A 27,424-nucleotide genomic window follows, 5' to 3' on the forward strand; every position below is an offset into this window, starting at 1 on the left:
CTGGCTGATGTACTGAGTGAGTGAAAAGTATAGACAAAGCCAATAGAGGGGAGTCTGGTTCCCGCGATAGGCTGAGCTGTGTCTCCAACTGTCTGAAATTTCTTGCAGTAGTATGCAGAAGAGTTGCCATACCAAGCTATTGAATATCTAGACCAGGTTTTCCCAACCTGGGGTCCACGGACTTCTCAATTAATGGTAAGCGTTGCAAACCCCTGATCTAGACAGGGTGTTTTCTATGGTGAGTTGATAAAAATTGGTAACTGAAGGGCAGGAAACAGTAGGATTGATCCTGGGTAGCCTGGCTTGCAACAACAGTACTAAAGGCAACACACACAAAATGCTGCAGGAAATCAACAGTGCAGGAAACATCGGAAAGGAATAAATAGCCAATGTTTCAGGTCAAAACTCCTCATCAGGAGTCTTGATGAAAGGTCGACTGTTTATTCCTTTCCATGGATGCTGCCTGGTCAGCTGAGTTCCTCCACCATTTGTGTGTGTTGCTCTGGAATTCCAGCATTTGCAGAATCTCTTGTGTTTATGGTATTCTAAAGGCAGCTTGATGACCATCAAACGTAATAATCGTACTGCAAGGAACCAATGCGACTTCCAAATTATTCTTCTAAGATGGTGCTACTGAACACAAATGACAGCTTACAGGTAGTTCAAAAGGCAAGAAATGTGACTAAAAACATCATTATTCACACTTATTATGAGGTAAATTGTGGTAAACCATGACCGCAAACAATGAAAAGTCGAGCAGAGGCAAAGCTGACTTGAGCGATAAGCTGTGCTGACGCGTTGCAGTCAAAGCATAATGTGTTCGAGACGGGGTCACAGGCGAAGATGGGTCACTGCTGGAGATGGAGTTGAAGTGAGCAATTCGGAAAGGACTGAGGTGGAGGAATTTTGACGCCTGTCCACCTAACCCAGATGCGAGATTGGATTGCTCTAAGCACCAAACTGATTGGAGAGGTCAAGAACAGCTTTGGGCTGGGCAGCGAGGTCTAGGCCTGGAGTGTATTGCTGGGCGCCGTGGGCTAGCCCGAGAGCATATTGACACGGCAGGGCCCAGATCCTAATGCAAGGCAACATCTACTGTTTGGATAATCTGAACACCGGATTAGATAGACTGGAAAGATCGGGTGTCGAGACTGGAGGCAAAGATCGGGAGGATTTCACTTACTCGCCCAGGATGTTCACTCCTCTCTCCCTGGTGCTGAGGCAGTGAGATTGCTCCAGCTACTGTGCTTCATGTCTGCGAGCCTCGTGGCGATTTGCCCTATGAATATGATGAACTAAGACTGAGGTTTTGGGCCTACTCTGGCTGCCCCAGGGATTTAGATCTACAGACTCAATTCAGTTCGGATTGCTGTTGCTTGCTTTTAATTTTTACATGATTTGTGTTTTTTTTTTCTCTTACTCTACGTATTGGGTGTTGGTCTTTCTCTTATTTTAATTTAGATTCTTTTGGGTTTCTTGCTTTGTGGCTGCCTGTAAGCAGACAAATCTCAGGGTTGTATTATTTGTACGTATTTTGATAATAAATGTACTTTGAATATTTGAATCTTGGAAAACGAGCTGAAGTGAAATAGGAAGAGTCTTCCATATTCTGTACATACACATGCATGACTTGTTATGCTTTGTAATTCCAAAAGCTAAATGAAAGAAAATCACAGGATCTAGGATATTTGTGTACTTAGTTTTACTTTAAGGAGGCATTCACACATGACATGGTAGTGTAATGACGTATGCCATTCACATAATTCTCACATATAATCCATAATGAATTATGTAAACAAACAAAGAACGCTTAATCAAACTACAAACCCCATTTCCAGAAAAGTTGGAATATTTCCCAAAATGCAGTAAAAACAAAAATCTGTGATATGTTAATTCACGTGAACCTTTATTTAACTGACAGAAGTACAAAGAAAAGATTTTCAATAGTTTTACTGACCAACTTAATTGTATTTTGTAAATACACACAAATTTAGAATTTGATGGCTGCAGCACACTCAACAAAACTTGGGACAGAGTTAAAATAAGATTGAAAAGGGCACAGAATATTCAAGTAACACCAGTTTGGAAGACTCCACATTAAGCAGGCTAATTGGTAGCAGGTGAGGTATCATGACTGGGTATAAAAGTAGCGTCACCAAAGGCTCAGTCTTTGCAAGCAAGGATGGGTCGTGGCTCACCTCTTTGTGCCAAACTTCGAGAGAGAATTGTTCGTCAGTTCAAAAGGAACATTTCTCAAAACAAGATTGCAGAGAATTTAGGTCTTTCAACATCTACAGTACATAATATTGTGAAAAGATTCAGAGAATTCAGAGACATCTCAGTGCGTAAAGGGCAAAGTCGGAAACCACTGTTGAATGCGCGTGATCTTCGAGCCCTCAGGCGGAACTGCCTAAGAAACTGTCATGCTACTGTGACGATTATAGCCACCTGGGCTCAGGAGTACTTTGGAAAACCATTGTCACTCAACACAGTCCGTCACTGCATCCAGAAATGCAACTTGAAACTGTATTACGCAAGGAGGAAGCTATACATCAACTCTACGCAGAAACGCCGGCGAGTTCTCTGGGCCCGAGCTCATCTCAGATGGACCGAAAGACTGTGGAACCGTGTGCTGTGGTCAGATGAGTCCACATTTCTACTAGTTTTCGGAAAAAATGGGCGTCGAGTTCTCCGTGCCAAAGATGAAAACGACCATCCAGATTGTTATCAGCGAAAGGTGCAAAAGCCAGCATCTGTGATGATATGGGGGTGCACCTGTGCCCATGGCATGGGTGAGTTGCATGTATGTGAAGGTACCATTGACTCTGAGGCGTATATTAGGATTTTAGAGAGACATATGTTGCCATCAAGGTGACGTCTCTTCCCGGGACGTCCATGCTTATTTTAGCAGGACAATACCAGACCACATTCTGCATGGGCTACAACAGCATGGCTTTGTAGACACAGAGTGTGTGTGCTTGACTGTCCTGTTGCCAGTCCAGATCTATCTCCTATTGAAAATGTATGGTGCATCATGAAGAGGAGAATCAGACAACGGTGGCCATGGACTGTTGAGCAGCTGAAGTCTTATATCAAGCAAGAATGGACAAAATTTCCAGTTGCAAGTCTACTACAATTAGTACCCTCAGTTCCAAAAAGATTAAAAAGTGTTATTAGAAGGAAAGGTGATGTAACACAATGGTAAACATGCCTCTCTCCCAACTTTTGTTGAGTGTGTTGCAGCCATCAAATTCTAAATTGGTGTATGTTTACAAAATACAATTAAGTTGGTCAGTAAAACTATTGAAAATCTTTTCTTTGTACTTTTGTCAGTTAGATAAAGGTTCATGTGAACTAACATATCACAGATTTTTATTTTTATTGCATTTTGGAAAATATCCCAACTTTTCTGAAAATGGGGTTTGTATATACAGGAGTCCCCTACTTTTCGAACGTTCACTTTACGAAACCTCACTGTTACGAAAGACCTACATTAGTTCCCTGTTTTTGTTAACAGAAGGTGTTTTCACTGTTACGAAGAAAGGCAGCGCACAGGGAAAAGCAGTGCGCGATAAAAAAAAGCAGCATGCGCCCTGAGCAGCTGCTCTCCCCCGGATTCGGAACGGCATTCTCGCCGACATTTCTTAAACACGTGCCTGTGAGCAGCCGTTTGCAAGATGAGTTCTAAGGTATTGGAAAAGCCTAAAAGAGCTCGTAAGGGTGTTACACTTAGCGTAAAACTAGACATAATTAAGCATTTCGATCATGGTGAACAAAGTAGGGACAAAGTGAGTTTGGCTTGTGAAAGTTGACAAAGATGATGTTGAAGAGGTTTTGGCATCCGATGACCAAGAACTGATAGATGAAGAGCTGGTGAAATTGGAAGAGAAAAAGATAACAATCAAAACCGAGTTCAGTAGCGAAAGTGAAGTCATCCAGGAACTGAACATGAAGCAACTATGTGAGATTTTCGCTGCAATAATAAAGTACGACTTTAATTTTGAAAGGGTACGTCATTTAAGGGCATATTTGCAAGATGGTTTGAGTGCTTACAAAGAACTGTATGATAGAAAAAGGCTCAGCAGTCAAGCAAGCCTTCCATGTCAGCCACAGCAGACGACAAACCTCGACCTTCGACATCGAGGCAGGCAGACATAGAAGAAGATGACCAGCCTGCCCTAATGGAAACAAACGACAATGAGATGACATCTCAGTGTCCCACCACCCCAACCCCCAGGCCACAGACAGATACCGATTCGCGGAGAATGCAGCGGTAGCCGGGAGGCACACAGCACATCTTTAAGAAAAAAGCCAAAATAAACATGCTAATTAATTAGGTGCCACCCGGCACGTAAATATCGGCCCAGATCAGAGGTGATTGCCAATTGCGTCGCCTCTGATCTGTGCGACATTTATGTGCCGGGCGGCACCTAATTAATTAGCATGTTTATTTCGGCTTTTTTCTTAAAGATGTGCTGTGTGCCTCCAGGCTACCGCTGCACCCCTGCATGCTTCACGGATCGGTATCGGTCGGCGGCCTGGAGGGTGGGGGGGGACACTGCACCACCCAAACTCCAACAACTCAGTCTAACACACCATCATCAGTGTGCTCGACAAGCTATCTTCCCGATTCCCATAAGTGATACTACACTGTACATACATGATTTCAACTTTATATAGGCTGCGTATTTTTACCTGTTATTTGGTATGATTTGGCAGCTTCATCACTTAAAGGTTACTGGAGAGCGTGTTTTTGCCGACGGCGCTTGGGCTGTGTTTCTGCCGAGAGTTCTTGCGTGAGATTTTCGTTACGGAGAACAGTGCCGGCAATGATTGTGGAAAAGTATTTCTACTTTATATGGGCTGTGTATTTATCATATCATTCCTGCTTTTATTACATGTTACTGTTATTTTAGGTTTTATGTGTTATTTAGCATGATTTGGTAGGTTAATTTTGGGTCTGCGAACACTCACAAAATTTTCCCATATAAATAAATGGTAATTGCTTCTTCACTTTACGACATTCCGGCTTACAAACCTTTTCATAGGAACGCACTACCTTCAGATAGCAGGGGAAACCTGCATTTACAATATAACTCAAACATTATTGAAATATTAAATACACCACACTGCTCCTTTCTTAGCTATAAACTTCAACTCAATAGGGAATGCATCTCAGCGCAAATACTCTATGTACCGTAATAACAGAGTAAATTTCAGTTTGTCACATTCAGGCCTAAATATTTAATCACTGCAGAGGATTTCTGACTCTTCTGGGATAATGGAGATAATTCCTTTCCTGACAGCGGGGTGGAGGTGTGGTCAGGTGCTTGACAGGTGAGACCTGTGGCTGTGAAACAATATCAGGTTCAGGGGGCCTCCTCCATGGTGATTGTAGGAATTGATTCCGGGACTGCAGGAAGTGGCTCTGACAGCTCTGGACACTTTTCTTCTCTAGCAATTGACCCTGCTCTCCTCAACTGATCGATCTATTATCTCCAGATGACATCAGACATAATCTCCCCTATGTAAGAGAGTGGTCCAGTTCTGTCCTTAAATCTTTCCAAGTACCCACTTTGGATCATCTCTGTAGTCCCACATTAGGACTGCTTGTCCAGGAGTGAAATATTGAACCTTTTTGTTTGAGGAGCCCTCAGATATTTGTCCTGCATACTCTTTCTGAGATTGAGTTTGAGGAGATCCAAGCATAAGTGCAAGGCACAACCCAGGAACTGCGTAGCTGGCGTTGAACACTGGCATGGCATCAGTACCTTTCTGAATTCAGTGTCAGTTGTCTCTATTGCAGAGGATGTAGCATGCAAATAGTAGGTCGATCGAATGTGGCTTGTTGGTTGAATGTTATGAAATGCCATTCCCACAGGATTTATCCTTTCTCCAGTATAAGTTCTTGGTTGGATATCTGCAGGCTTAGATTCAGTGTCTTTGAAATATCATTCAAACTCATTGTCTGGAATGACTGAAATACTGTAGTCAAGCTTAAAACCCAATTCCAGTTTAATTAATTTGCTGTGTACATTTGGTCTGAACCTTAGTACTTGTTTCTTGTTAGTTTTCACATAGTAAATCTCAAGTCAGCCTAATCCTGTGTCATTCTTATCATTATCAGACCTTTCATCAATGGCTTACTGATATTTCTGAAACTACAACTTGACTTTTTATATTTCTCTGTTCCCTGGGCAGTCCATTTATTTTTGTCTACTCAACAAGCTCATTCTATGAGCCCTACTTTGTTACATTTTCTGCAAGTTTCGCCTTTAAACTTGCATTGGTCTGGTGTATGTGAGCCCCTACAGCAATGGTAGCATGAGCTGTTCAGCCAGGCAGGTTTCTGTATTGACCTTGCCATTTTGTTCACATTCACTGTCATTCCTGACTACAATTCAATTGTATCTCTGTCTGCTGTTTCCATTGATGCAGTGATTTCAACTGTTCTTTTAAATATGAATTGTGTTTCAGTTAGAAGCTGTTTTTGAATGCTCCCTTGTAAGATTCCACAAATGAAACAATCTTTCAGTGCATCATTAAGCCCATCACTAGACTGACAATGCTTGGACAATTTCTGCAATTCAGCCATGCAAGCTGAAATGGACTTCCCTTCCTTCTGATACTGCTTATAAAACACAAAGTGTTCTGCAATCAACAATGGTTTGATTCAGCACGGACTAGAAGGGCCGAGATGGCCTGTTTCTGTGCTTTAATTGTTATATGCTTATATAAATGTTCCTGCATTACATCCACAATATCAGCAAAGCTCATTTTGGCTGGTTTGGTTGGAGCAGTCAAACTTCCAAGAGAACTGTTAACTTTTCCACACATTGCACTCAGCAACACCAGTGCTCATATTTCATTGGGTGTTTTATTTGCTTTAAAATATTGCTCAATTTGCTAAGGATACGTCATCCAGTTTTCTGTTATGCAATCAAACGCATCAATCTTTCCAATGTAGCCAGCCAATTCTGCTTTTTAAATTTATTATTATTATTATTATTATTATCTGGTACTCACTGTTTATGAATGCATGGCCATACTCATACTTGTTATTTTTTTTTAACTTGAACATCTCTCTCTCCTTCCGAATAAAAATATGCTGCAGTTCAACAAGTGGGTAGACATCTTGGATTCATTTTAAAACTTACTCATCACCGCTGTTATGTTATGTAACTCCAGAAACTAACTGAAAGTAAAACACAGGAATCAGGATAATTGCCTATTTAGCTTTTCTTTAGTGCTGCACTCACATATGACATGGTAGCATAAAAAATTATGCCATTCTTGTACTTCTTACATATAACCCACAATGAATTCTGTAAACAAAGAAAGAATGCTTAATCAAACAATACATTTACAACTCAAACACGAGGAAATCTGCAGATGCTGGAATTTCAAGCAACACACATAAAAGTTGCTGGTGAATGCAGCAGGCCAGGCAGCATCTCTGATATCACCTTTTCCAGGTCCACAAGCGTCTTGGATGCGTCATGATAGGAGAAGACAGGAGAGGGAGGGATGGAGCCAAGAGCTGGATCCTGTCCCATGATCCTCTCATATCCCTTTTGCCAATCAACTGTCCAGCTCTTGGCTCCATCCCTCCCCCTCCTGTTTTCTCCTATCATTTCGGATCTCCCCCTCCACCTCCCATTTTCAAATCTCTTACTATCTCTTTTTTCAGTTAGTCCTGATGAAGGGTCTCGGCCCGAAATGTCGACTGTACCTCTTCCTAGAGATGCTGCCTGGCCTGCTGTGTTCACCAGCAACTTTTAGGTGTGTTGCTTAACACATTTACAATATTACTCAAACATTACTGAAATATTAAATACACTATTGGTCTGACTGATCTTATGGATACATTAATCAGGAACTGTATGCGGCTAAACTTGGCAGTCATACAATAATGAGAGATTTTTCAAATTTCACAGCCAGTCCTGCCCCTAGAATTCCTGTGGTCATGCTGTTATCAAGGTTTGCAAATCAGATAGGAGGCAGCAACCAATATCCCTCTAGAGCCTGTATTTATTCCCATAACCTTTGAAATGCTAACATCAGAATAGTTGCTGAAATAACACCCATTCACTGCCCTCTCAGATGCTGATAAACCAGAACTTCTCCCATCAAAACATTTTGTATGATAATGTTGATACTTCAAACCAAATACATTTCATTGAGATCACAATGAAAATAATCACTGAACACACCAGTCTGGATAAAGAGCATGCATTCAAAAGGGGGATTCTGTCAATCTATTGTCACAGGCATGATATTCCACGACAAGTTTTGTATTTTAAGAAGAATGCTTATAATTTCAAATATTGGTAACTTGCAATGGAACTGCAAATGGATTTGGTTACCAATGCATATGTAAACAGATTCCTCTGAGATGACTGTTAGTTCTAAATCAAAAACAGTAAGAAGGATTCAAAAATGCTGGGGAACTCAGCAGGCCAGGCAGCATGTATGGAAAAGAGAAAACAGTCGGCATTTCAGATCTTTTCCATAGATGCTACCTGGCCTGCTGAGTTCCTCCAGCATTTTGTATGTAGCGCTTGGTGTGACAAAACAGGATGGCAATGCTAATTCTCCCACTAAGCTTGCCCCTTTGCCCAATTAGTCACCTCTCCTCGTTCTGACCCTGGTCTAGTTTCCCCAATATTTCACACACTTTGCCCTTGCTTTCTTCTGTTCTAGGGAGTTCACCATTTACTCAACCCAACAGTAAAGCAATCACCAGCTTGGCTAATCAAAACTATCCCTTCAGTTAATGTGCTCTATTGGTTTATAACTCATAAGAATGAGGATTCTAGACACAGACATTCCAAACAGTTTCATTTATTTTCACTCACACTGTTACATTGGTTTGTAGACAGTAGAACAGCCCCAAAAGGCCCAAACGTCAGTCAGCGGCATCCTAAAATAATGCCTGCCTTAGTGAAAGCGAGTGGACTACACCTTACGCAGGCATCACCACTAGTGGGGAGGCATTATTATTTTGTATTCATCTGAGCATATGGACATGGATCTATGGGTTTAACTAAGGCATTTGTTGTGGAATAAAATTGTAGGGTGTTAGAATCCCTGTTTAAAATGTTCCACTTCTGCATCCAAAACAATTATTATGGTCTGGTCACATGATTATTCCTAACCACCCCCCCCACCCCTACCCCACCCCCAACCAACAGTAGAATTTCCTGGTCCTTCTAGACCAGTCAGAGGTAGATTGAAACTCTCAGTCTGGTTTTGCTAGAGAGGTGTGGAAGTTGGATTTAACGGTTGGTGAATAGTTATATTGGAAAGTTAAAGAAAAAGTGAGTCATAGAGAAAACCTCTGTACGTTTGTAAATTTTTGTATATGCATGTTTGCTTTTCATTTGTCTGCTTGTAATTTTTTTTTCTTCACAACTTTTGGGCAACTTTTGCATTCTTTCGTCCTGGCACTAAATAAAACCCCTTTACATTAACATGCTGTTGTGGCTTACCATCTGTACTTTTTCCAACTGGTGACTCTCATCAGGCACACTTACCCACACCTGATAGTCCAGGTGTGACACTTGGATTTCCAGAACCTGCAGATTTTCTCGTTTGTGAAGAGTAAGAAGGAATTGTTTATATGGAGGTGCTTTAGGTTCAAGGGAACACTCTGTTAAAGAGATTAGAGTACAAGCATTCCCATGTTATTTGTAGTACAGTGGGCCATTAAATGAACTGTGAGATACACTCTTTGTGAGCCTCGATCAGTTTAACCCCACTTGGATGGGTTCAGGCCAAATTCAGGAATTATAGTGTCAGAGGGCAAGTGTGGGATCACCTACCCACACAGTGCTGAAGTGTTCTATGACATGGTACAAAAAATATATTTTCAGATAAAAGGTCATTGTTCTGAAATGTGAACAATATTTCATGATTTGAAGATGTTCTTGTACTTGCTTGTCCTGTACTTACAGCATTTTATGTTTTAATTTCTTTTCTTTCATCTTCTTGTCTAATTGTTCACATACCTGCAAATGACTGCACTTTTAAGTAGATGCTTTTGTGAAATATTATCTGATATTCTGAGGATGCAAAGGTAGCTGCTTAATTTCAAGTTCATTCTTTGCAACCAGAAGATGATGATAATCAGGCATCATTTCACCTCTTCAATCTCTGTTCGAACCCAATAAAGGAGGGAATTAATTAGTGATTGGTTTTAGAAGAAGAACAGGAATATGATGAGAACAACTGAATCAACAGACTCATGGCTCTGGTAAGACAAGGCCATATTTAAATAATCTTGGGAAACAATCAGCTCCTGTCACACCGGTTGATGATGTTTGCTCTTCTGCTGATTGGAATTTTGGACTGGTTTTCACAGTTAACAGGAAAGGGAACAATGGAGAAATGCATTGGAGAGGGAAGGAACTGGGTATAGTGAAAACAAGAAATTCTGCAGTGACTGAGAAAGAAACACACAAACTGCTGGAAGGAATTAGCAGGTCAGTCAGCATCTATGGAGAAGAATGAACATTTGACGTTTTGAGTTGAAGATCTGATGAAGGATCTTGACCCAAAAGGTTAGCTCTCTATTCCTCTCCATAGATCCTGCCTGAACTACTGAGTTCCTCCAGTATTTTCTATGTATTACAGGGTATAGAGACTTCCTTTGGGTGGGATCTGAGCAGCCAAAAGGACCATTACTGCTTAAAAATACAAAATAAGGCCAGACCCGACTACTCATCCAAGCACAAATTCAGCAAGAGAACCTAAAACAGATGATAGGTACTACATTTAGAATAAGAACCATAAGTGGTTTGAACACAACAGGCTACATAGAACGAGCTTTGGTGACTGACGGGCTTTGCTAAGTGAGGTCTGTGGCAGAATCTTTGGGTTGACAGTGTGACATTGGCAAGTCAGGTGGGTTGATGCTTCGTCCTGGAATTCTTTGGCACATGCACATTGCAGATAGTGAAAGAGCAACCAACATATTAATGAGATTCTAGTCCATGTGCTGGGAACACACAAAAGCCCTGCATAGGTGATGCAAGGAGACCACAAGACTACCTATCCACTTGCCTCATCAACAATCTTCTACCCCATCTGTTGAAGAATCTGGGGTTAATACACTTGCATCATTATCCAATCCGAAACCACAGAACTGGGTTTGAGTCCAGACATCATGAATCCCAAGTATCTACCTAAGAAGAACCAAGTATCTCCTCTTCTTTCACATATTCTTGTCAACCAACTCCTTCTGCTATCTGAAGAAGTTCTTCCTGAATTACAGTGTGGTTTCCACCCTTTTAGAGGTACCCCAGAATGATCTTCACAGCAGTCGAAGTACAGGAAAAATGTTGTGAACAAAGCCAACCCTCATACTTGGCTTTCATAGATTTGACAAAGATATTTGATATAGCAGATCACCAAGCTCTCTGGCATATACTATCAAGACATGGCGAATACTGGGCCTACTGCATGATGGCATGTCAGCCATAGTACTCAGCAACAGTAGCACTGAATCAAAACCCTTCATTGTTAAGTCAGGATTCAAATGGTCTGTATCATTGTGCTCACTCTATTTCCCATCTTTATTGCTGCTACCCTTCACCTCATTGGCCAAGACATGCCACTCACAGGGAATCCAGTCACACATAGAATAGACAGCAGGCTTTTCAACCTCAGCCAGTTCAAGCCCAAGAATAGGCACCATGATTATCAGGGAGCTTCAGCATATGGATAACACCACCATTGCAGCACACTCTGAAGAAGACCTCCAATGTATCCTGAATGTCTTTGCCAAAGCATAAAGAGCCCTTGGTCTGGTCTAGAATGTTAAAAAGACCCACGTCCTATAAATGCAATGGCCCGAACAGCCACTTGTCCAACCCTCCATAAAAGTTGATGATATCACCCTTGAAAATTTTGACCACTTTCCCTACTTTGACAGCATTCTCTCCTTAAAAGTAGATATTGACTTAGAGATTATCCACCACCTGAGTAGCACTAGTGGTACCTATGCAAGACCATAACTTACAAGTCCAAACAGAACTTTTGGTCTATAAAGCAGTAATTTTTCCTACCTTACTGTATGGAGCTGAATCATGAACAATCTGCAGTAGGCACCTGAAAGCTCTGGAACTGTACAACCAAAGATCCATACGAAAGATTTAGAGGACCAGCTAGGAAGATAGACGCAGTAGCACCAGAATACTGGAGGAGCTCAACATGAATAGTATATCCACCATGACGAAACAATACCAACTCCAATGGATAGATTACGTCATCCAGATGCCTAACTCAGGTCTCCCAAATAGATCCTTGCAGGATGGTTATTGAGCCACTAGTGGGCAAAATACCATAGGAAAATTTGGACTAGGGGAAAGACATGAAAGAGGTGAGAAATGGGTAGAATGGTGCAAGATGAATAATCAGGTCATTATGAATACCTTTTTTAAAAACCATCCAAGACGCTTGTGGACCTGGAAAAGTCCAGGTGATAACACCAGAAATCAAATTGACTTTATTACTATAAACCAAAGATTTAGAACCTCAGTGACTCAATGCAAAACATATCCAGGTGCAGACTGTAATAGTGACCATAACCCAGTAGTATGTCATGTAAAAGTAAAACTTAAAAAACTAAAGAAGCAAAAACCTGAACAATCCCTTGACTACTTGCAACTAATTAAAGAAGAAAACCTAAGACACAAATTTACAATTGAAGTAAGGAATAGATTTCAAAGTCTAGAAATAGAATCTGTTGAAGATGATAGCAGTCATGTAGAAATGAAATTTAACTCTCTAAAGGATGGCTTGGTACAATCAGCAAAGTCAGTGATTCCTAAAAAAGGAAAAAGCACAAAGAATAAATGGATGACAGATGAAATCAAAAAATCTAATAGAAGAAAGAAGACGGAAGAAAGCAAATCCGTTAGAATATAAGTCCTTAGATAAAGAAGTTAAAAGCTTATGTCAAAAAGCCAAAGAAGAATGTTTAAACCAGGAATGTGAGCAAATAGAAAGAATCCCTATTACTCATCCAAAAAGGTTACATCAACAAATCAAGAATATCACTGGTACAAACTCCTCTGTTCTTCAGGTAGATGTTTGAAAGCAAAGGACGGTACCATTATCACGGAAAAAGATGAGATTATGAACAGATATGAGAATATTCAGGAATTGTTTGAAGACAATCAAGGCGAAAAACCAGAAATTAAGAAAGACATTGCATGTCCAAGTATTTTGAAATCTGAAGTTCGTAATGCAATAAATAAGATGAAGAAAGGAAAGGCAGCAGCTCCTGATGAATTAGTAATCGAACAAATTACTGCCCTTGAAGATTATGGAATTGAAAAACTTACTGATTTAATCAATGACATTTATGAGACTGAAATAATACCAGAAGAGATGAAAAAATCAGTATTTATCGCTCTTCCTAAGAAAGCTAGAGCAATAGAATGTGAATTACATAGGACCATAAGTTTAATGAGTCATATCACCAAGATACTTCTAAGAATTTTGATGACAAGAGCTAAAAGTAAGATACAAGCTGAAGCAGGTAAAGAACAATGTGGTTTTGTGAAAGACAAAGGTACAAGAAATGCAATATTGATGTTAAGGATACTTTCAGAACGAGCCATTCAAGTGCAAAAAGATTTGTTTGCTTGTTTTATTGAATACACAAAAGCATTTGGTAATGTGAAGCACAATAAGTTATTTGAAATATTACAGAAAATTCTAGATCTAGATTCAAAAGACGCCCGCCTAATCAGAAATCTGTACTGGGAACAAACTGCCGCTGTAAGAATAGATGGAGAAGTGAGTCAGTTTACGAAAATCAAGGGAGGTATTAGACAAGGGTGTGTTTTCTCCCCTGATTTATTTAATGTGTACAGTGAAACAATATTACAAAAAATAAGAGACAACTTGGGAATCAAAGTTGGCAGTGAAAACATCAATAATTTCAGATAAGCTGATGACACTGTGTTAATTGCAAGTACAGAGAAAGAACTACAAAACTTAATTGATAAGTTGTTGAAGAAAGTGCAAAAATGGGTCTAACTATCAATTGCAAAAAGACAATGTATGGTAATATCCAAAAAGAAGGAGAATCCTATCTTCTGGCTGAGAATAAATGGGGAAGAGATAAAACAAGTACAGAACTTTTGCTACTTAGGAAGCTGGGTAAGATCAGATGGCAGGTGCGACATGGACATCAAAAGAAGAATAGGGATGGCAAAAGACACTTTTTCGAGAATGAGGAGTATACTGACCAATACTAAACTAGGCATGACAACCTGCCTCAGAATACTGAAATGTTATGTTTATCCAGTTATGTTATATGGCTCAGAATGTTGGACAATATCTAGTAACATGAGGAAACGAATTGAAGCAGCAGAGATGTGGTTCTTGAGGAGGATGCAAGGAATATCATGGATGAAAGGAATATCTAACGAGGATGCCTTGAACAGAGCAAACACAAAAAGAGAAATAATGTATGAGATCCTGAAAAGGCAATGTAACTCCATTGGACATGTGATTAGGAAAGAGGAGTTAGAATGCACGGTAATTATGGGAAAGATTGAAGGGAAGAAAGCAAGAGGAAGACAAAGACAAATGATGATGGAGACAGCAGCCAAAGAACTGGAAATGAATACCAATGAATTGATCCACTTGACCCGAAACAGGAATGTCCGGGCCATGGCAGTCAAAGCTCAAACTGGGCATGGCACCTGATGATGATGATGAGTGGGCAAAAAGAACGTTTCAAAGAGAACATCAGAATCAGCCTGAAGAAATTCAACATTACATTTAAAAGCTAGGAAGACATTGCACTCAGCAGATCCACCAGGAGGAAATCCTTACAAGTGGTAGATGTGCTACACGAGAGCGACCTCCACAGTGCCACAGAGAACAAGTGGCAGGAGAGGCTGAAGAACCAAAAGGACCAAGCACTAACCACAGACACCACTTACTCTTGCCCACACTGCACCAGAATATGGGGATTCTGGATCCGCCCCTACAGCCAACTGAGGTCCCACCAATAGATAACCACTTAGAATGACATCATGCTGGACTCAATTGACCACACAACCTAAGATAAATCATTTAGCAGCAATACGTCAGTGAGTTTTCCCTCTACAGAAGTGCAAATAGTCCAATTAGAAAATGAAGATGTGCTATGTTTTGAATAATAACTTGCTTCACTGTTAATCATATTAAAATTTTAAATACGTGGTTAGCACCTGCATATCAGGTAGCCGAGCCTCTCTTCAAGAGGAAAATTTTAAAAAACAGGAAGACATCTTTCAAGTGGGTTTCTTGTTAACTCTGAACCAACATACAATATCAGAGTAAGGTGAGAAAATCAAAGATAATTTAAGAGGTATCTGGATTTTTTAGGTTATTCTCAGGCTGCAAGTGTGTATGATGTTACAAGTTTGATCAAATACATAATACAGTGATGTCATACTTATTTATATATGTACCACTCCTTTCTCCTTTAAAAGAGTAAAACCAGATTTTAAAAAAACTAGTTACAAATGCGGAGCTTTAACAATTAATTGGTTTTTGAATTCTCATCAGACTTTGATTGTTGGTGGGAGCTCCTTTGTAAGAAGGATATTAAAACAAAGAGAGACATGCATATTAGATTCACCGTTAGTCCCACTTCATGATAGAACTGAAACAGTTCTTTGAAGAAAATTCACAGATTGCAAAGTGCTTTGGGACATCAAGAGGTCAATGAAACCAAATGTTAGAAGCAGATTACAAAATGCATTGGCTACTCTATCACAGGTCAGAGCAGGCAACTGAAGATGAACAGTTATATCAAGTTTTCTGGTTGCAGCAACCATAGGAATTTATCATGAACATTTTGATTTGTTTGGGTTAATGTTATCCCCAGGCAGATGCAAAAAAGGCATATTAGATAAATGGTTGATTTATTTTATTTCATTTTAATAATTCTAGAGTATTATTTTAAGATGTGTTTAGCTTTTAAAAAAAATGTATTACATTTTTTCTCTAAATATTTACATATATATTCCAAACAATTTTTACATCTGACATTTCCAGAAGTGAGGCTTCATTTGTCTGACACCCAAGTCTTCTCACTCACACATAGACTGTTATGGAATCATAGAGTCATAGAACACTAGAGCACAGAAACAGGCTACTTGGTCCATCTAGTCCATGTAGAAATATTAATCTGCCTTGATTGGTTGACCTGCACTCGAGTCATAGTCCCCCATATCCCTTCCATCCATGTACCTATCCAAATTTCTCTTAAATGTTGAAATCAGACTTGCACCTTCCACTTTTACTGGCTATCCAATAATATTAAAGAGGATACCAAACATTTCTTCAGATACATAAAGTGTAAAAGAGAGGTGAGAGTGAATATCAGACTGCTGGAAAACTATGCTGGAGAGCTAATAATGGGGTTTCAATGAAATAGCAGATGAACTGAATAAGTATTTTGCATCCGCGAGGAATTCTGCAGATGCTGGAAGTTCAAGCAACGCACATCAAGGTTGCTGGTGAACGCAGCAGGCCAGGCAGCATCTCTAGGAAGAGGTACAGTCGACGTTTCGGGCTAAGACCCTTCATCAAGACTAACTGAAGGAAGAGCTAGTAAGGAATTTGAAAGTGGGAGGGGGAAGGGGAGATCCAAAATGATAGGAGAAGACAGGAGGGGGAGGGTTGGAGCCAAGAGCTGGACAGTTGATTGGCAAAAGGGATATGAGAGGATCATGGGACAGGAGGCCCAGGGAGAAGGAAAAGGGGGAGGGGAGGAAAACCCAGAGGATGGGCAAGGGGTATAGTCAGAGGGACAGAGGGAGAAAAAGGAGAGAGAGAGAAAGAACGTGTGTATATCAATAAATAACGGATGGGGTACGAGGGGGAGGTGGGGAATTAGCGGAAGTTTGAGAAGTCAATGTTCTCCAAGTGGCCACACATTTTAATTCCACATCTCTTTCCCATTCTGATATGTCTATCCATGGCCTCCTCTACTGTAAAGATGAAGCCACACTCAGGTTGGAGGAACAACACCTTATATTCCGTCTGGGTAGCCTCCAACCTGATGGCATGAACATCGACTTCTCAAACTTCCGCTAATGCCCCATCTCCCCCTTTGCCACAGGCAGCTGTGGAGGTCAAGTCTTTATGTATATTTAAGGCAGAGGTTGAAAGATCCTTGATTGGGCAGAGCATGAGGGGATGTGGGGAGAAGGCAGGAGACTGGGGTTGCAAGGAAAATTGGATCAGCCATGATGATTTTCCTGTGGCTCGGTGGCCGGAGCCAGGGTCGAAGCGCTCGGCAGAGATGGTGCTCGGTGCTCGGTGTCAGAGGGCTGCTCAGAGCTTGGAGTTTTTGGACGGACTCAGAGTCAGACTGTGGTCGAGTGCTTCCAGGGTGCTGCATCGGCAAGTTTGCGGCACTGGAGGTTCATGGTGGGGAGAGTTTTCTTCCTTCTACTGTCTGCATGAGATAATGGGACTTTCGAGATTTTGAGACTTTTTTTTACTGTGCCCATGGTCTGTTCTTTATCAAATTACGGTATTGCTTTGCACTGTTGTAACTATATGTTATAATTATGTGGTTTTTGCCAGTTTTTCAGTCTTGGTCTGTCTTGTGTTTCTGTGATATCATACTGGAGGAACATTGTATCATTTCTTAATGCATGCATTACTAAATGACAATAAACGAGGACTGCATGTCCTCATAATCTAATAATCTAATCTAATGAAATGGCGGTGCAGACCCGATGGGCCAAATAGCCTAATTCTTCTCCTATATCTTACCTTAAATCTTTCCACACTCTCACTACTCTCTTAGGTTGGGTAAGGCGAGACCATGGGTACATAGGGTCACCTTTGCTAAATCTCTATACCCAGAACAGCACAATGTGGGCAGAGACAGGATCGCAACATGTGTTGTGAGCCTGAGGAGCAGGATGAGGCTATATTTAGAAAATATTTAGAAAATATTTAGCAAATAACAGGCAGATATCTTGCATAATTCTAATGAGTGTGTTTCAGCATCGGAACACAATTGAAGAACAAAATCAAATAATTTTGCAAAGTTTTCCCACAAATTGCTGTACACCAAGCATCTTTTACCCTAATATTGATGCCACTAATAGGAAGAGATTGAAATTACACCAGTTCTAATCCTAATATGTGGTATCATTTCTAAGCAAAAGTCACTTGGTGCACAGCTCACTTCTCACAAAGCCTTCCATTATATAGTCACATATTCTTTGGAGACTGAGTGATGCAATCTAAGATAAGATCAGCAGCTTATGGTGTAATGCAGTAACTGCTTACAGAAATTTGTGCAAGGTTGGAAAAGCAATAGATAATCGGATTAAGTGAGGGTCCATCACAGTCCAGCTGTCACTGGATTTTCACAGATTTTTTTTATCCTGGTATTTGGTGGAATAAGATTACAGAAACACTTAATGAAGGAAGCTGAACTAATAAGATGAGTGGCAGCATAACATCTGATAGTCATGCTTCAGAACAGAAATGGCCCATATAGTTTGAGAAATTGATATGGCTAGCTGCAAAATATTTAAAATTCTGAAAGACTAACCTTAAAGTGACTTCTAATGAAAGCAATTAAAGTTGCATGCAATCTAGCTGGCCAGCATTCACAACCGAACGCTCATTACTCCATACCTTCTGTTTGTAGCCAATGGCCATTAAAAAAAACTTGTAATGAGTTCAATACTTTGACAAATAATATGGTTACTTTAATAGCACACTAATTCTTTTTAGCTTTCCCCACCTTTCTTTTCTTGTGAACTAAAGATGAAAGTCATTCACTAACAATCCTGCGGCTTTCTTCTTTTGATAGTCTTTTCCTTTTTGTGTGTCCGTGTTATCTCTTGTAAATTTCTTGTCTTCAGTTGCATTTGACAGCCCATTTTGCTTAAGGGGAAACCACATGAAATGTCTGAATAATATGCAGAAATTCAATTTCCTATATCACTTTGTAGCTTTGATGTACATATGTTCTTGGCAATTATGCTTTTAAATTTGTGCCCATTAGGAAAGCTTTTTGTTAGTGGGAATATTTCCTACCGATCCCAAATTAGAAACATAAGTTTTCTCGAAGTTTTGCTTCTGAAAGTAAATCTAATGATACCTTACTTTTGCAGTAAATTCCTCGTAGTAACATTAAATTAGTGATTTGTAATCATTAATTGATCCACCCCTTTTCAATGTAAAATTCATAGCCAAAATACTGATGAGGCAAACAGTATCTTGATGTCATCTTCTTTATTATTATGTACCATGCGATGGTGTATTAACACCTACAGTGGGATTTTAAAGAAGATCATCTTGGTTGTAATGGTAGCTTTCTTTCCTCAAAGGTGGAAGTTTATGGTTCATACCATTCCAGCATTTGAATGACATAAAATTATTCTCAAGTGAATGTAAAGGATCCTATGAAGTTCACCGTCCCATCATTTTTTTCACTCAGTCACTACCCTATATCTTGTGTGGTATACAGCCTGTCTGATCACTCAGCTATTTGTGGTACCCGACTTCTCACACATTAACTGTTGAATTTGTCCATGTAGCAACAGCGAGTGTACTTCAAGATAAACTGTTATTATAAAGTGATTGGGGATAGTCTCATGCTGTAGTTTGATACTTCATTCAGACTGACAGGTAAGTGCAATATAAAATTGTTGCCATACAGAAGAGTTCAGAATCTGCCAGTCATCTTGACTAGCTTTAAATACAGGCAATTAACATCCCTACAGATACCTTTCAAGAGTTTATAGCATGAATTTCAAGAATAGAAAATCAGCCTGCCAATAGCACAAAGTCAGATTGTATTGGAGTAGCTGACCATTATACACCCCTCCCAACTTTCAATTCCATAGATGCAATGAAGCTCAATATCAACAAGCAGAGCAGCAAATATTTCAAGCAATATCACCCATTTTATACACCTACTGTGATGAATTTCTTCTCATTCTTTCCTACTCAGTTACTTATAACTTTTACCTTCATTTGTCTAATATTCTTCTAAATGATTTGTAATCCTTTACATATATATAATTTCAATCAGTTTGTGAGGAACTCAGAAAAATTCCATTTTGATCCCACACAGAAAATCTTGTTTTGGACAAAGTAAAATTCAAAGTTCAAAGTAAAATTTAGTATGAAAGTACATAAATGTCACCATATGCAACCTTGAGATTCATTTTCTTGTGAGCATAATAGTAAATCCAAGAAATACAATAGAATTAATGAAAGACCACATCCAGCAGAAAAGATATGCAACCAATGTGCAAAAAGCCACAATATGTGCAAATATAACATGAATAATAATAATAAAAATAAGCAATAAATATCAAGAACATGAGATGAAGAGTCCTTGAAAGTGCATCCATAGGTGTCTGAATATTTCAGTGATGGGGTGAGTGAAGTTAAGTGAAGTTATCTCCTCTGGTTCAGGAGCCTGATGGTTGAGGGGTTAATAACTGTTCCTGAACCTGATGGTATGGGTCTTGAAGATCCTCTGCCTTCTTCCTGATGGGAGTTGTGAGAAGAGAGCATGACCTGGATGGTGGGTGTCCTTGATGGTGGATGCTGCTTCCCTGCGACAACACTCTGTGTAGATATGCTCAATGGTCGGGAGGGCTTTACCCATAATGGACTAGGCCAAATTCATTACTTTTTGTAGGCTTTTCCATACAAGGGCATTGGTGTTTTCATACCAGGCCACAATGCAACCAGTCAATAGACTCTCCTTCTCACATCTATAGAAGAATGCCAAAGTTATAGATGTCATGCTGAACCTCTCCAAACTTCTAAGGAAGCTGAAACATAACATAGCACATCAGTACAGCCTCATCCATGAAGTATTCTATCCATTGGTTAAATGAATTATTTTGACCATCGTGGACAATGACATCAGAATAGTTGCAGTTTTTAGAGAAAATTGTCTCCATTGTTAATCTAGTCACCACTCTGATAAGAAGTCAGACACACCTCACGTCAGGTCAATTAATTCAGGTTTCTGTAGGGTAACTTTTATGAGTGTGAAAATGTTTTATATTACAGAAACTTACAAAACTTAGTAGTCTGACTTCTGTCAATTAATTGAAACCTAAAATATAAAACAAGTTGTAAGAAAAGGTGGTCATTGCTTTACAGACTGAATGAGACAGATTATGTGTAAGTGAAGTGAGAACAGTGGTAGTTTGGGGAATTGTCACCCATCCACCCTCCCAGTTCATGTATCTCCAACTTCCATTTCTATTCATAGCAGCACAAAACATTGAACAAAATTACATCAGATACCAATGGACCTACCATAGAGTCAAACAGCAGCACTGGAACATTAGGATTCAAGGAACCAAGTTCACTTCACATCTGGCTCCTTAGGTTTAGGCCAGCAAGTAGTGACTCCTCTCATTTGAATGGGTTTGCTGAATTGCAATAAAAAGTTTCAACTCTGTTTTTGCTTAGATTTTGTTATTTCACTGTATATTTATATTTTAGTTAATTGATGGTAGTGTAATTCATTTTAGTTAAGTTCATTAATATTATTTATCTCTATTTCAACTTGTCTTTTATTAGTTTAATTAATTTCTTCTCTACTTAAATATTTCCAAATACTAAGGACATTGAAAGAAAGAAATAATGCCTCTGACTGCAGCAAGCTTGGCTTGGATCTCAGATTCTGCCACCTGAGGCCTGGTCACTGCTTGCAGGCAGCTTTACATTATGTCAAGAATCCTTACTAGAACCACCAGGACAGCTCACTCTGCTAAAGCCCCATCTGATACGTGTGGCTATGGGATTAGTATGAGAACAAGTGAGGGCATTGAATCAGATCATATATTATTTAACCCAATGATTTAACCAACAGATGATAAATAAATACTGAAAAATTGTGTTCTTGGGATGTAGGGCTGTTACTTTATACCTTACACATAGTGACATTGGAATAAGCCCTATTACATTAATAACGTGTGGAATAGGCAGGAAGAAAATACAAAATTTCAATTTTAAAATTGACTTTTTTCTATTTATACTCCTATCCATTCTACATTGTTGTTTCTGTCTTCTCAATTATGATTTTGCCTTTCTTCTCTTGCAACAAGTATTTTAAATATCACAATATTTTACCGTTTGGGTTTGAAGGTTTTAATTTCTGTCCTCCTTTCTTATATTTCTCCCTGACCTCAGACAAGAACAATTTATTTTTGAAGGGGTTTATCTTTGCTAATAGCTCCACACCTGTAATGGCAATTATATACTTGCTCTGGGAGAGCCTAATGTCAACTTGAAGTCTGAATTGGGAATAGTTCTTTCAAAACAATGCTAGAATCATCCAGACAATCAGTAAGCTTATCACAGAAATAAACCTCATTCACCCTTGTATTATAAAACATATATTTCCAAAATGAAGTTCTTTCACATAGTTTATATTCTATATATTTATATTCTATATTATATAGTTTATATTCTCATTGGAATACTTCACTGATTGACATTTTGGAAGCTCGCATTATTATTATTTACTGCAACCAGTGCTTTAACCATCTCTTGAGGCTGCTTATCCGCAATCAGCTAGCTCCAATTTTAAACTGGTTACTATCTTTGATTTTATTTTAATCTCAGTAGACTTGGTTTCAGTGCCCATATAATTCTCAACTCAATGTGAATGGCCTTGCCTTTACATTTTCAGTTGTCTGCATTAATTATTTAATCCCACAGGCTCCAGTTCCAAGATACCAAATACCTAGCTTCTAAACCTAACCTTATTTTTTAACTTCTGACTTTTTCTTTGCAACCATAGTATATGAGTTATTGGGCTTATACAAGTTTATATTTATATTTTCTCTGCAAAGCTTACTAGCAGCTTTTGACCTCAACTTATAAAACACCTCTTTGATCTATTTTAATTCCTTGCTCCTGAACTCCTTCAGCTGATTGAGTTATGCAGATAGATTTCTCACACTTCAACAGCTGCTGTAAAACAGAAAGGGTCAGTCACTTAATACCTTGATGCATGTTATTTCCTGAAGAGGTTAATGGGCATTAACGATGGAGAGAGGTCACCAACACCATAGATCCAGGATGGCATCCAGACCCAGAATGAATTAAAAGTGGTGATGATCATTAACTGGTTAATGGAAAGTGTGAAGCCAAATGGTTGGGATACAATGTTAGGAAAAGTTTCATGATCTCACATACATAGCTAGGGTCAGAGAACATAACAAGAAACTCAGACTCAAACTTTACCACTGGAGTCATCTACTGCTCTACATAATGTACCCAATTAATCCTTGATCAAAAAATAAGCACTGCTGACTAAGAGGTATTGACTGGCTCCTAGTACAATAAACTGGACTTCGGCCTTCATAATTTATCTTATCATGGGTGTGCACCTCATTTTCTGCCTGCACTGTACTTTCTTTGTTGTAACACCATTCTCCATTTATTTTCTTGTTTTCCCATGTACTACCTCAATGCACTGAAGTGGTCAGTATAAATGTCATGCAAAGCAAAGCTTTTCCTTGTACCTCAGTACATGTGGGTCACCAATGATCAAAAGGCTCCTCTATCACAAAAAGAGCGCCTTTAGATCAGGAGACAGGGAGGAACTGAAATACTTGCAGAGGGAGCCAAAGGAGAAGAGGGGAATGCAGGAGAGAGAGAGCTTGGGCAGAGTAGTACACGGGAGGTGTGGAGAGGCATGAAGAACTTCATTGGCTTCAATCAGCCTAGCTGTAGAGCCTTGGAATGCAGCCGTGAGTCGGCTAATGAGGTAAATCAATTCTTCAATAGGTTTGACAATTACCCTCCTATTCACATCCCCTCAGCACAGTAGTTCAGGTGCTGAGACACCAAATGCTCCTTCAGCACCTCCTCACTCTTCCCCCTTCCAGTTCAACACATGGATGAATAACACAGGCTACCACTTCCCTCATCCCCTCTTTGCCCTGCACCTACCATCCACACCTCCACATACCAACTGCTATTGTCCTGATCTTCAACCCTCCCCCCGGCCCCCGGCCCCCGTCTTCCACCAACTCCTCAGACATCATGGACTCACCTTCACTACTGGGCAGGTGAGAAGGGCTCTGGGGAAACTCAGACATGGCAAAGCACTGGGAGCGGATGGTGTGAGCCCCAAGGTCCTGAAGGAGTGTGCTGAGCAGCTGTGTGGAGTTCTCCAGCACAGTTTCATTCCGTGTCTCACCTGGAAAGGGTCCTGACTGTGTGGAAAACATCATGTGTGCTCCCAGTACCCAAGAAGAGTCAACTGAAAGTCTTGAATGATAACCATCCAGTGGCCCTGACCTCACAAATCATGAAGACCCTAGAGAGGCTGATTCTGGCTCACTTCCAACCCCTGGTCAGATCAGGCCTCGATCCCCTGCAGCTTGCCTACCAGGAGCACATTGGAGTTGACAATGCTGTCATCTACCTGCTGAACAGAGTCTACTCACATTTGGATAAGCAGGGCAGCACTGTGAGGATTATGTTTTTTGATTTCTCAAGTGCCTTCAATATCATACAGCCTTCACTGTTGGGGGAAAAGGCTCCATTCAGTGTAGGTTGGCAATTCCCTTGTATCCTGGATAATAGGCTACCTGACTGGCAGACCATAGTTTGAGCGGCTTCAGAGCTGTGTGTAAGCTACTGGGGATTATATTGTCTCCCTTCCTGTTTACCCTGTACACCTTGGACTTTAGATACAACACTGAGTCATGTCATCTGCAGAAATTCTCTGATGACTCAGCAATAGTTGGGTCAGGAGGATGAATACAGAGCCCTGGCGGAGGACTTTGTCAAATCATGCAAGCTGAATCTTCTGCAGCTCAACATCAGTAAGACAAAGGAGATGGTGATGGACTTTAGGAAGACTAAACCTGCACTGCTCCTTGTTACTTTAATGGTGAGGACGTAGATGTGGTGAGGACCTACAGTTACCTGGGGGTGAACCTGGATGGCAGACTTGAGTGGAGCACCAACACAGAGGATGTGTACAAGAAGGACCAGAGTCATCTCTACTTCCTGAGGAGACTGAGGTCCTTTAAGGTATGCGGGCTTCTCCTTCACATGTTCTACCAGACTGTTGTCATCAGCACAATCTTCATTGCAATGGTGTGCTGGGGCAATGGCATCAGCACGAGTGATGACAATAGGCTCAATAAACTGATTAGGAAGGCTGGCTCTGTTATAGGAGTCAAACTAGACACACTGGAGACTGCGGTAGAACAAAGGACCTTACGGAAAATCCTGGCAATTCTGGGTAATGTTTCTCACCCTCTGCATGCCACCTTGGCTGAACAGAGGAGCACTCTTAGTAATGGACTAAGACAACTGCACTGCTCTAAAGAGCCCTATATGAGGTCATTCTTGCCCTTGGCCATTAGGCTCTATAATGAATCAGCTTATAGAGAGGGAAGTGATGACCCCCTCCTGTTGGACTGCTTGAAGTAACTTATTTTTTATTCATTCTTACTTCACTAATATTTGTGTATCTGTGCACTTGTAATGCCTCTGTGACACTATTATTTCCTTTGGGATCAATAAAGTATCTATCTCTCTATCTATCTATTTACCTATGTGGCATTAATAAATCAACAAACCAATTTACTAAAGTATCAATTCATTTATCCCACCAGATCCTTCTACACTCATAAGACTTCTTGTTTTAATCAAACACTCATAAGACTTCTTGGTTTATTCAAAATCCATCCACAATCATTGTATCATCTAAATGCATTTTTTTTTCTTATAGATGAAAGTCACAAACTGACAGGGGATCAGGATCATGGCCTTTGGTTTAGAAGCCTAAAATAAAGATGCAGCCCTCTCCATAAGTCATGGGCAGGAACAGTGCTAAGATTATTGAAGATGATCAGATCCAAGCCAAACCTTCCATTTTCCTTTTAATCTACTATGTTTTCTGGTTTAGTAGATGCACATGGAGGAACCATACACCTTATTCTGATAACACCACTCTGCATTATAAATTTACCCTATGCCTTTCTTCTTGAAGGCTAAGAATACCTTTCAGCTATCGCCCTAGCTGTGGAACAAAAAAAGAGTCTCAATTGGATATTTGCTGCCCACATCTCAGATACTGGCACAGCAGTGGGTAGCTTAGAGGCAGAAACTGTACTCAACAAGGCAATGGAAGTGAGTAGTCTGGAGCTAGGACTTCTCCGAGGATTGTCACCTTGACGTGGTGAAAAGGTTTGTGAGATCCTGAGATCCCAAGAGCAATGCTGCTTTGAGTTTAGCCTTCTGGCACAAAGCTCCTGGTAAGGTCAACCATGGTAGTAAGGTGAAAGGAGAAGTTCCAGACAAAGGTGGCATTAATAAATCAAAAAAAACAAAGGTGGAAATGTCAGCCATGGAACTGGTGGAAGATGACTGTACATTTCAATGGCAGAGATGGTAGTGAGGGGTCCCCAGTTATCTTTGACTCCATGCCACTGGACCCTGACCCAATCCATGGTATCTCCACTAAGGGAATCCTCCCTAACATCACACACTAAGTACCGTGGTGATCAGCAAGTAGTGAAGGTGGGCAGGACTGTGAGGTCTGGAAGCCCTTCAGAAAATTTGGATCTTAGATCAGACTCTGCAGCCACCTGAAGATCTACCAAAACACAACCCCCTGGGGAAAACATCTACTTTCACTAGAAGAAGGAGCATCAGGGCACACTTCAAGCCAGATGAAAGAGTTGAGGCACAAGAGCAGAAGACAAACCAGTGTTCAGCCCCTCCACTCTGTGTCGGCAAAACTCCCCCACCCGAGCCCGTGTTTGACCCATTTCCCTCTTTTCTCATGACTACCATCAGGCAGGAGGTGGAGTCTTGGGTCCCATACTGACAGGTTGAGGAACCTACATAGATAACTTCGCTCACCTCAACACTGAACTGACTACACAGCCTGTTGACCCACTTTCAGGTACTCTGCCTTTCGGTTTTCATGGATTCGATGGCAGTCCTTTATTTTCCTGTGGAAGCCTGCAAGAAAATTAATCTCAGGGTTGTATATGGCATACATACTTTGATATCAAATGTACTTTGAACTTTGAAAAGCTGCTGCTTCAATCAGTTGTGAAATTGGTACTTTAAAATTCAGCCACAAAGTTTCTGCAGAAAGGACAGGCAACAGCCAGAAGATTAGATTAGATTCAACTTTATTGTCATTGTGCCAATTCAAAACCAATGAAATGCAATTAGCACCTAACCAGAAGTGCAAAAGAATAGTATTATTTGCAAAATAACTGCGAGTAAAAAGTAAGTGCTACAGCATACAAATATACAAGTACTGAGACAGTACAACATGGGTGCAATACTGCTTAGTGTTGTGATGTGAGGTTCAGCAGGGTCACAGCCTCAGGGAAGAAGCTCTTCCTGAGCCTGCTGGTGC

Source organism: Mobula birostris, chromosome 9 (genome assembly GCF_030028105.1).
Source record: "Mobula birostris isolate sMobBir1 chromosome 9, sMobBir1.hap1, whole genome shotgun sequence".
Taxonomy (NCBI): domain Eukaryota; kingdom Metazoa; phylum Chordata; class Chondrichthyes; order Myliobatiformes; family Myliobatidae; genus Mobula; species Mobula birostris.